This window comes from Triticum dicoccoides, chromosome 3B (assembly GCF_002162155.2).
Source record: "Triticum dicoccoides isolate Atlit2015 ecotype Zavitan chromosome 3B, WEW_v2.0, whole genome shotgun sequence".
Classification (NCBI taxonomy): Eukaryota; Viridiplantae; Streptophyta; class Magnoliopsida; order Poales; family Poaceae; genus Triticum; species Triticum dicoccoides.
In genome coordinates, this window is record NC_041385.1 from 54255628 (window position 1) to 54267008 (window position 11381).

An 11381-nucleotide genomic window follows, 5' to 3' on the forward strand; every position below is an offset into this window, starting at 1 on the left:
GCTTGCGTGACTTGACGGGCGGTTATGCTGCATTAACTTCTCGCACCCACTGCTTGAGCTGACGGTGCGAGGTGTGCAGAGAAGCACCACCGTCAATGCACAGGACCTCTGTGGCTTTCTGGAACTCCTGCTCATCAGTCTCCTCATCATCCATGTCTTCATCGTCGCCGTCATCTTCGTCCTTGTCGCGGCCGCGAGGAGGTCTGTCTCCTTGCCGCTGCTTGGCCTTTCCGCGACGTCCTCCTCGGCCGGGACGTTTCTTGCCGGATCCCCCAGCACCTTCCTGGGCTTTCTCCTTGTCGCGCCGCTCGTATTCAGCTTTCTGTTGCTCAACAAGCTGCTCGACTTTCTTACAGTTATGGAGATCATGGCCCTTGGTGCAGTGAATCTTGCAATACTGCTTGTTGGTGCCGTCCTGCTTGTCGGCGGCCGCCACCTCCGCGGCAACATCCTTGCCGGAGTCACCAGCTTTGGCCTCCTTGGCGCCACCACCGTTGCCGGACTGCTCAACAACTAGCACCTCTTTACCTTTCCTCCTTCTGTTCTTCCGCCGCCGGTTTTTCCTTGCCGGGGCAGCATCTTCACTGTCAGATCCCCCCGCTCCTATATTTTCTCCGGGGAGCCTCCTCCCTTCCTCAGCACGCGCACACTTGTCGGCCAGTGCATATAACTCACTGACATCCTTGATCTTGCACATCGCCATTTCCTCCCGCATCCTGCGGTTTCGCACATTCTGATAGAACGCGCTGATCACCGCGGCAGGGTGGACATCTGGGATGTTGTGCTGCACACTGCTGAATCTCTGAATGTACTTGCGCAGGGGCTCTCCTTCCTTCTGGGCGAGTAAATGAAGATCACTCTCCTGGCCATGAGGCTTGTGTCCGCCGGTGAAGGCGCCGACAAACTGATGGCACAGATCAGCCCAAGAGGATATGGAGTTGTCCCGCAAGTGCATGAGCCAGGATCTGACATTGGGCTTGAGCACCAGCGGGAAGTAGTTGGCAAGGATCTTGTCATCTCGTCCCCCGGCAGCTTCCACCGCAATGGTGTAGATGCTGAGGAACTCTGACGGATGCGTCTTGCCGTCGTACTTCTCCGGTACGTCTGGCTTGAAGTTCTTTGTACTGGGCCACTGGACTTGCCGCAGCTCACGAGTGAACGCAGGACAACTTACCGCGTATGGCAGATCACCTGGTTCCCCTGGCGCATGCATGTCAACAGAGGGCCCAGCGCGCTTGTCGGATTGACGTCGTGCTTCTCTTCGGCGCTCGATGCGGGTTCGAGCGTCTTCTTGTTGTCGATCATGAAGAACTTGGCACTGATCGCGACGAGCTCGTAGATCCGACGATGCAGTGGAGTCACTATCGAGGTGGATCCGGCGAGTCGGCGATCTTGGCCTTCGGGGCGGTGATTGCATGGTAGTTGCACCTCCACCCGTTTCGTCGCCACCGGCTCGCGCCTGGCAACCCTGCCGCGGCGGCGACGCGCTTGGCCGCCGTGGAGTGTCGCCGTTGGCATAGCCGATGAGACTCTGAATGGTAGCCCTCCATTCGTCGATCTTGTCCGACGTCGGAGGGTAATCTAGAAGAAGTTGAGCTCGCGCCAAAGCTTCTACTGGAGTGGTGGGTGGCAGTGGCGGACGGCGCGAGGAGCGGGACGTGCTCGAACTTCTAACTATGTTAGAAGGAGCAGTATCCCGTCCAGGCGACCGTGCCCCGCTCGTGCCAGCATGCTGGCGTGCATGCTGGTCTTGAGCGTCCCGAGATCCACCAGCTTGATCTTGGCCCAGCGGACGTATGTCGCTGGGAACACCATGATGCTGTTGGTCCCGCTCCTCCTGAGACGGGCGCGGTGCGCGTACGGACGCCGAGGTCTGTGCTGCCTTGTCCTTGGACTTGGCAGCACTATGAGCACCCTCATCGACGCCTGTTCTTCCGCCGGCGTCCACTCCACCACCCGTTTGCTCCAACGGTGGCGGAAACGACGTGGACGGAGCGGCTGCCGTCGAAGTCTTCTTCTTCGGTGGCATGTTGATGAAGGGAATGAAGATCTAGCTCGTGTGAACACCGGATCAGGTTCACACAATCTCGACGCCCCCTACCTGGCGCGCCAAAGATGTCGGGGGAAACTGACCCACGAACACCTATGGGGCCGGCGGACCGGGCCCCTTTTGGTTCGGTGGGGGGCGGAGGCTGCATGAAGAGCAGATCAAGGCGAAGCACACGAGCGGTTTACCCAGCTTCGGAGCTCTCCGGAGAGATAATACTCCTACTGCTGCTTGTCTGGCTATGTTATCTTGTGTTCTTGCCCTCCAGAGAGCGTGGTGTCTTTCTGGTTTACAAATGAGTCGAAGTGATCCAACCTTCCAACCCTCCAACCCTCCCCTACGTTGCGCATGGGCCTCCTTTTATATGCTAAAGGGGTCACCGACAGGTGGCAACGCAGAGAAGGGCACAAACGTAAAAAGCGAGGTAGGTGATACAGTTGCTTGTCCAGTGCACCCTACCTAACTCTGACGGCAGGGGACAAGGGCATTAAATGCCCGTCTGAGTCGCCTGAACAGTGCAGAAAAGGACCGTTAGGGGCGCCACCGTTCGCCATGATGGTGATCTTGTCAGCTTCGCATGCCACTACGCACTGCTGGCTGCACAACCTCCCGCCACGCGCGCCCGGAGAGGCCCCCAGAGCGACACATTGGTGGATGCGCTGGAGCGTGGACGCAGAGTGGCCGCCTGCCGCGACAAGCGCCTTGCCGCTGTTGTTATCTTGTCGGGTCCGGAAGCTTGTCGCTCACCGGGCCTCGAGGTACCTTGGTTTGTCTTCCCGGCAAGCTTGTCTTGCCGGGGCCTTTTTGCCTTGCTGGAGCGCGTGGCGCGTCGCGGCAAGTTCCTTAGAGTGCCTCGGTTGGCCTTCCCGGCAAGCTCCTCTTGCCGGGGCCTTGTATCCTGAGCTTAAATACTTTGTTCTTGAATGGCTCCAAGGGAACCTTGGAGGGTCTTGGCGTTCGCCCGGCAAGCCTTGCCGCGGGGTGCTGCAACTGCCCGTGCACAATTTCGGGGTACTAGGGTACCCCTATTCTAGTACACCGACACGAACGGACGGCACCTCCGCGTTCAACACACGTACAGCCCGGTGACGTCTCCCATGCCTTGATCTAGCAATGAGAGAGGGAGAGGTTGAGGAAGACGCCATCCAGCAGTAGCACAATGGCGTGGTGATGGTGGAGGAGCGTGGCAATCATGCAGGGCATCGCCAAACACCGCGGGAGAGTAGGATGGAGAAAGGTAGGGTTGCGCCAGTGAGAGGTGAAACTCATGTGTTGGCAGCCCCAAAGTCCTCAAGTATATATAGGGGAGAGGGAGGGGGTGCTCCCCCTCTAGGGTTCCCTCCCTAGGGGTGGCGGCAGCCCAAAACCCATCTAGGGTGCGGCCAAGGGGGGGAGAGGGGAAACTTGCCCCCCAAGTTAGGTGGGTGCGCCCCCTGCCCAAACCCTAGGCGCCTTGGGCCCTTGTGGGGGGGCGCACCAGCCCACTTGGGGCTGGTCCCCTCCCACACTTGGCCCATGCAGCCCTCCGGGGCCGGTGGCCCCACTTGGTGGACCCCCGGGACCCTCCCGGTGGTCCTGGTACGTTACCGGTAAAACCCGAAACTTTTCTGGTGACCAAAACAGGACTTCCCATATATAAATCTTTACCTCCGGACCATTCCGGAACTCCTTGTGACATTCGGGATCTCATCCGGGACTCCGAAAAACATTCGGTAACCACATACAAACTTCCTCTATAACCCTAGCGTCATCGAACCTTAAGTGTGTAGACCCTACGGGTTCGGGAACCATGCAGACATGACCGAGACATTCTCCAGTCAATAACCAAAAGCGGGATCTAGATACCCATGTTGGCTCCCACATGTTCCACGATGATATCATCGGATGAACCACGATGTCGAGGATTCGATCAATCCCGTATACAATTCCCTTTGTCTAGCGGTATTGTACTTGCCCGAGATTCGATCATCGGTATGCCGATACCTTGTTCAATCTCGTTACTGGCAAGTCTCTTTACTCGTTCCATAACATATCATCCCGTGATCAACCCCTTGGTCACATTGTGCACTATGATGAGTGGTCCCAGAGATACCTCTCCGTTATACGGAGTGACAAATCCCAGTCTCGATTCGTGCCAACCCAACAGACACTTTTGGAGATACCCATAGTACACCTTTATAGCCACCCAGTTACGTTGTGACGTTTGGTACACCCAAAGCATTCCTACGGTATCCGGGAGTTGCACAATCTCATGGTCTAACGAAACAATACTTGACATTATAAAAGCTTTAGCATACGAACTACACGATCTTTGTGCTAGGCTTAGGATTGGGTCTTGTCCATCACATCATTCTCCTAATGATGTGATCCCGTTATCAACGACATCCAATGTCCATGGTCAGGAAACTGTAACCATCTATTGATCAACGAGCTAGTCAACTAGGGACATGGTGTTGTCTATGTATCCACACATGTATCTGAGTTTCCTATCAATACAATTATAGCATGGATAATAAACGATTATCATGAACAAGGAAATATAATAATAACTAATTTATTATTCCCTCTAGGGCATATTTCCAACATATTCAAGTATGGCTCTTGGTATTCGTAAAAAAAGTATGGTTCTTCATAGAGCAAAGTGAAGTACTTTAGTTTACGGTGTGCCCGGGCTTTAACAATTTGCTACCTCTCTGATGGCCCTCGACAAATTCGTCCACCCAATAACTCGAAACCGCCACCATCCCGATCTGGTAAGCCGTCAAGAGAGTTTTGATAGTCTCCTATGATGGCAAGCACCAATCCTAGGCCCGCCTCACCTCTCTGTGTAGGAATCTGAGAGTGATGGTGGCCTCAGGCTCTGTTTGATATTCTCAGCGGCTTGTGCCTCCTCCCACCGGAGAATGACTGCGGCCCGCCGTTTTGGCCCTGGGTGGTGCTCCTCCACAAATCGAGGGGGTGAGGTGCGAGGGTGCGAGACAAATGGCAGTGAGATGAGCTCATTTTATTTGTATTTTTATCCCTAATAGACGAGGAACCATGTGATTCCACTGATTTGGGGGAATCTATTGGTTTGGCATCGGAGGGGCATATCCACTTGTGGGAAATCAGTCTGTTCTAGTTTCTTCTCAAACCAAACACAAGAACCAGTGCCAGGTGCAGAACCAACCTGTGACATTCCACCCCATGCCCTAAAACCAAACACACCCTTGCATAGTTCAAAAAAGCGCTAGGCGTTAATTGTGCGTTTTGCCATTGTTGTGCACTTTATTGACCAAAGTGCATGCTTATGCGCAGTTATGCACAGATTAAAGCGTAGTTATGCGCAATGCATTTTGCCAATGCCTAGAGCCTAGGCACCCTTAAGCACTCGCTTAGGTGCGCCTTTTTTTATCCATGCACCCTAGTAGAAGCTGAAACGGTAGCTTGGCCAAACAAGGCCCTACTGATTAAGTTCTCAGGTGTAATATTTGTTAAACTATGTACTAGCCACTTCTGGATTTAATTGTCTATTCATCGTGTAAATACTGATCAGTGTTTGTGCTATGGATGTATGATTCAGATAACGATATCACTATCTCGAAGTACAAATACTGAGTTGCCAGAACATAATATCTTTCCTCTTTATGTTCTATTGGCTACACCTACCAGTAATACTTCTCTTGAAGGGGTAAGTCTGCCTTTTTTTAGTTCCACACATGCAACATTTTGTACCAAATGATCTCTTATCTCACTAATGCATAATGTTTTGCAGCATTCTCTGATATATTCAGTCTGGTTTGTTTGCTTATAGCTTTTAATGAATTTGGTAATAAAGGTTGCACCAATGCTACATTCATAATTCCAGACATCAAGAATTTATCAACCTCCCGAGCTTCATCGTTAACATTATCCTTATCAGCTGTGGTATGATATGCTTCATATGTGATGTTTATGGTTTTATATTTCTTCACCAGAATCACATTTGGTTCCCTTTTTAGTTTCGGAAGGGCAAGTTGGGGAAAATCTTGGTGAAAACAACTGCTCTGTGGACCATGTGGAAGGCTCTGCTCTCTGAAGTAAGTTTATGGTTGTTCTTTTGTGAAAAAAATACTAAACAGTTACTACAATAAGCGCATGCTTACCGTTGTTTAACACAATATGTTAAAACTTACTCCCTCTGTAAACTAATATAAGAGCGTTTATATATCACTAAAGTAGTGATCTAAACACTCTTATATTAGTTTACAGAGGGAGTAGCAAGTAAGACATTTAGATAGCCACACAAAATGTGTGCCACACAGTTCGAGCTACCACTAGCCAGTTACTGTTGCTGATCATGTGCTAGAAGATACAATTGTATTCTCAAATGCCCAATTCTTGACAAGAATGAAGACCAGTGATCAAACTATGTTTATCTCCCAGTGTGCTAAGCTAGTTCACGCCCAATATTCTTGGCCAAACCAATCCAATCCTTGCAACCACCTATCTCACAGCTAACAGCAACTTACCAGACCTTCTCTTGCATGGAAGATTAGTATTACAGTCGTTGGAAATCAAAAATAGTTAACAAACATTCCTTTAATCCATGGATAACTACTTAACATAGTGTAGGTGTGCAAGATCTGGCTATGTTTACCGACTTTACCATTGTTAGGAGAATCAAATGAAAAGTGTCCTTAAACATTGCATTATCGGTTTTTGACAAGGGGCCACTAGGCCATGTATGCCATTAGTTTAGATTATTTTATCTCCTTTTATGGTATATTTATTGTCAGTCACCCATACTGGCCAGTATAGCTAGCACATGCGCCTTCTAAAATGAGGTGTAAAGAACACATTGAATCTCAGAAACCACTTATGATTTGTAGTGTTGTTGAGTGCAGTTATTTACTATTATCTATGTGATGCATTTTGTCAGAGCTTGAAGGGAAATGTTTCTGGGGTAAAATACCAATTGATCTACTTGGTTCGTCTTTGGAGAACTGTGTAACTTTAAATTTGGGACATACAGTGGAGTTGGCTTCTGTAGTTAGTATGAGCCCAAGTTTCTTAGAGCTATGCCAATTCAACTTGCTCATGGTTTTAAGCTTTAATGTTCCTATTGTATGCACGGCAAATTTTTTCTGTAGTGTTTTACCATATGATGGATGAAGAAAAATCCTTTTGCAGCACCTGAAGCATGTTTTAACTAAATAAATTACCTTAGCCACTTGTACGTTAAATTTTGACGATCTACCCCATGTACCTTCTACTATCTAGAAGGCTGTAGTGCGTGCAATTAATTAGCACATCCCATTCCAGAAGTTCAAATGTAAAATCTTCATATTAATAGTGCAATTTGCATCAAGATAATTGGACATATTATAAGATGGACATTAATAGTAAAGGTTGAAATTGTAGTTTATGGATATTCCAGTGATTCTGCAAATGTGTTTCATTCAGTTCATTAAGTATCTTTTTCGTTTTAATAGAAAATTATTAAATCAAGAGAGAGAATATGTAGTGTAGTGGAACCTACTTGACAATCTTAGGGGTTGTTTGGTTCCCAGTCACAACTTGTCACGCTTAACCATAGGCAAGCCATAGTTTTTGAGGTATATACTTGTGTTTTTCCACACATAACTACCTATATGGCATATTTGTCATAGACACAATCTTTCGCACAACTTGCTATGCTTAACCATAGGCAAGCCATAGTTTTTTGAGGTACATACTCTTTTTTTCACACACTTAACTACCTATATGGCCCATGTTTCATAGACACAATCTTTTGCACAACTTGCCACGCTTAACCATGGGCAAGCAACAGTTTTTTGAGGTACATACTCGTTTTTTACCACACACTTAACTACTTATATGGACCATGTGTCATAGACACAATCTTTTGCACAACTTGGCACGCTTAACCATAGGCAAGCCACAATTTTTTGAGGTACATACTCATTTTTTACCACACACAATCTTTTGCCACACTTGTGGCTTTAATTTTGTTAGCCACTCTTTTGCGGTAAGCCACACATTACTTAAGCAAAGTTAGCCTTGAACCAAAGATGCCAGTACTTGGCTCTATATGTTGATCTACTTGCCTTTCCTTTTGTTATATATGCAACCAAAATTTATGGAGCGGGATAGTTTCTTGACATTTTAATCTCATCAGGTTGATTCTAAGGTAAGTTTATCCCTGTTACTTTATTTTTTATCTAATAATTGTTTCCACATTTAAGTGGCAAGTATTTTCTATATAAGATGGCAGCACCTTACTGCAGTATGTTCTGTTATTTACTTCCATAGCTTCTCCGAGATGTGTATTATTGTTGCAGGGTTCATATCAACTCCAAGTAGGCATATCTGCTCAAGAAGCTGGTGCAAAAGACATGTCTGAATCTCCATATAGTAGTTACTCATACAATGGTGTCCCACCTTCATCATTACCACATATCATACGGTAACACTACAACATGTATATGCATATCTATAGCTCTATTTATTGTAATAGAGTCGTGAGTAACTGCATTCGCTTGCTTGGAAAGCTTAGTTCGAAGATATCTATTTTGAGTTTTTGACAGGGTTTAGTAGATGGCCATTGTTTTGCAGTCAGCACAGCTGAGCTTGCTGCTTGCTGAACATTTTATGTGTGTGTTGATGTCATGTACCAAATGTACCAACACCAACATGGACATGTTGTTAAATGTTCTATTTCATAGTTGAGGGTGAAAACTGGACATATGTGATAGTTGAGCGGGCTAAGATGGATCTGTTCATTGTTAGGTGTTGTTTTAGAATGCATGGAGTCTATCTTTTAAATTGGGTGCTAATATACACAAATATATACTGATTTTTTATGTTCAAATAATAGTTCTAGATTTTCCATAGAAAAGACCTTCAGATCATTATTTTACTTTTAGTGGCTTTCCTGAAATATAGTTGAAGAAAGTGATGGCATTTGTCACAGGGACATAATGAAAAATGAAATGAACATATTGCAAACACAAAGAAGTTCTCAGCACCACACAATAGATAGTGCAGTGGGGGGCGATTGGCAGGTGAGCCGCAAAGGTGGCAGATATCGAGAGGGAAGTGGGCATGTGTGCGTGGGGAGAAGAGGGGGGAAATATGCCACCTTGCCCATAAATCGTTGTTGAGAGAAGAGGACGCAGAGTGAGTGAGTGCACAAAAGAGAAATCAGAGGAGGGATTAGGATTTCACTTACAATTATGGTAGGAGGAAAATAAATAAGATGTAGGTTTATTAAGAGGATTATTGTGCAATTAAAGCCGAATCTGAGAAAGTCCAACTAAAATTCTGAATCATTCGGTGAAAGTTGGATGGATGGTTCAAATTGTGTGGATTCCACAAACATGTATTGGTACCTTCTATATATATTTAGATGTCTGAGAGGGCAGGTAAAGGAATGGAGTTAGTATATCAAATTTCTGTTAGTGCCTAGTGGTGAGGTTTTGGCTACCTACTCAGGTTTGTTGTGCTCTTGTGTGACCTTAGCCTAACCTAAGCACCTGTTGTCTGGCCAGGTCTTAGTGTGACACTTTGCTTTTACTTTTATCTCTACAAATGCATTTGCATTTCAATATGACCAATTGAGAAGATATAGTTTTTTTGTTTTCCACACAGGTTGAGAGCTGGTAATGTGCTTTTCAACTTCAAGTACTACAGCAATACTATGCAAAAGAATGAAGGTTATCAATTACACAAACATTTGAGTTCATGTGTTTTTCAGTTCCACACTTCCACTCACACTTGTTTGTATCATGTGTTTGACATTTTTTTCTAGGTGTTCCACATTTTCTCCTTATACCTGACAGTGAAAAGTAATGAACTAGACATGTTAGATATCTGAATAAATGATTCACCAACATTGAACTATTGAAAGATAATCTGCTAAGACCCTTTCATGGTACACATGTTGGAATAATAGCTACTTCTGTTTGATGGTTGTAATCTTATTACTTTGTCACACTAATTGTTGTGCCATAGCTAGTAACCTAGTGGAGAACTTTACGCTGTTATGCTTTAGGTTAGCATATGATCGTGGAACTAAAGCTGGCGAGCTAAGTTCGGTAACGGTAAGTATAATGGTTTTAATGTACCGATATGTTTTTAACTTAAGAAATGTTATAAATTTCTCTCTTTACAAAACGAGTCATATCCATTTGATTAATTATGAATTGTGCATTTTTTGTTCTGAAAATCAGGTTTTGTGCCATTACCATAAACACAAAAGTCAGATATGCTCCATTAAAAAAGATGCAATTACTGAAAATGCTGGTGCATAAGACAGAAAGCACACACCTCATATGATCTATAGCGCTTCAGAAGGATAGTGTAACATTGAAATTGGAAGAATAAATTTTACGAACGTGTTCAGCATGGGAGACCAAAGTATATTAATTTAATCATAAAAGGGGTGTTATGTGCTGTATTTGGTGGCATAGTTTAAGGCATATGTTTGCCCATGACCTTATGTACTAATGTACATATTTCTGATTGAGTGCCGTATAGCTCCAGCCGTGTTTTTTTAGTCCTTTGTTGTGAATGTTGATCATGACAAAGATCCAGTGTTAGATTTGCGCAATTACCTATGGTCAGTTTACGTCACTTATTGACATTTGTTGGTAAAAAACTTCTGGTTGCTTCGTGATTCTTTGCTCTTCTTGTTTTTTTTCTTATACTGGTCTTTTCTTACCAGTCACTGAAGATTTTCCTTGCCTCTCCTGCTTGGTAAAATGTGGAAGCTAAAAGGTAAAGTTTGATGCAAAGTTCCATTTGCGCTGTATTTATTCAAATCTCACTTTGTTGCTATTGGCTGGTGGATCATTTCACTAGCTACAGTTAGGTAAAACCAATCATTTTATTCTCACTGCACCACTAATTTCTTGTTTTTCTTTGTGATGAAATTTGGATTGTGTTTGCTTTCTGCATGATCTTTCTATTTTTTGGGGAACAATCTTTGTGCCCACCTGAAAGGAAGCAGGTGCGGTGCCTGGTGGCACTACTAGGGAAAACCTTATACATAGAATCTTAGCAACAACGCGGTACAAAAAGGAGCGCTACTGCTAATAAGCAGTAGCGCGGGTAAGCAAAGCCCGCTACTGATACATATTTAGAAGTAGCGCGTGCTGGACAAACCGCACTGCTACAAATATTGACCGGCAGTACCCACCAACCTAAGTTTAGCAGCAGCGTGGTGTCACGACACGCGCTACTGCTAACGCAATAGTAGTAGCGTGCTTTTGACTCGGGTGGCTACTGCTAATTTTGAAATTGGGCACACGGTTGGCCCCGCTTAGCAGTAGCGCGTGTGGGCAAAGCACGATGCTGCTATGCTCTTATCAGT

The 11381-nt window shown here is 45.7% G+C and overlaps 1 pseudogene; it reads left to right on the forward strand.

The window, feature by feature from the left end:
* Positions 1–4743: 4743 nt before the first annotated feature.
* On the forward strand, positions 4744–10783 carry LOC119279254 (annotated as a pseudogene).
* Positions 10784–11381: the final 598 nt, after the last annotated feature.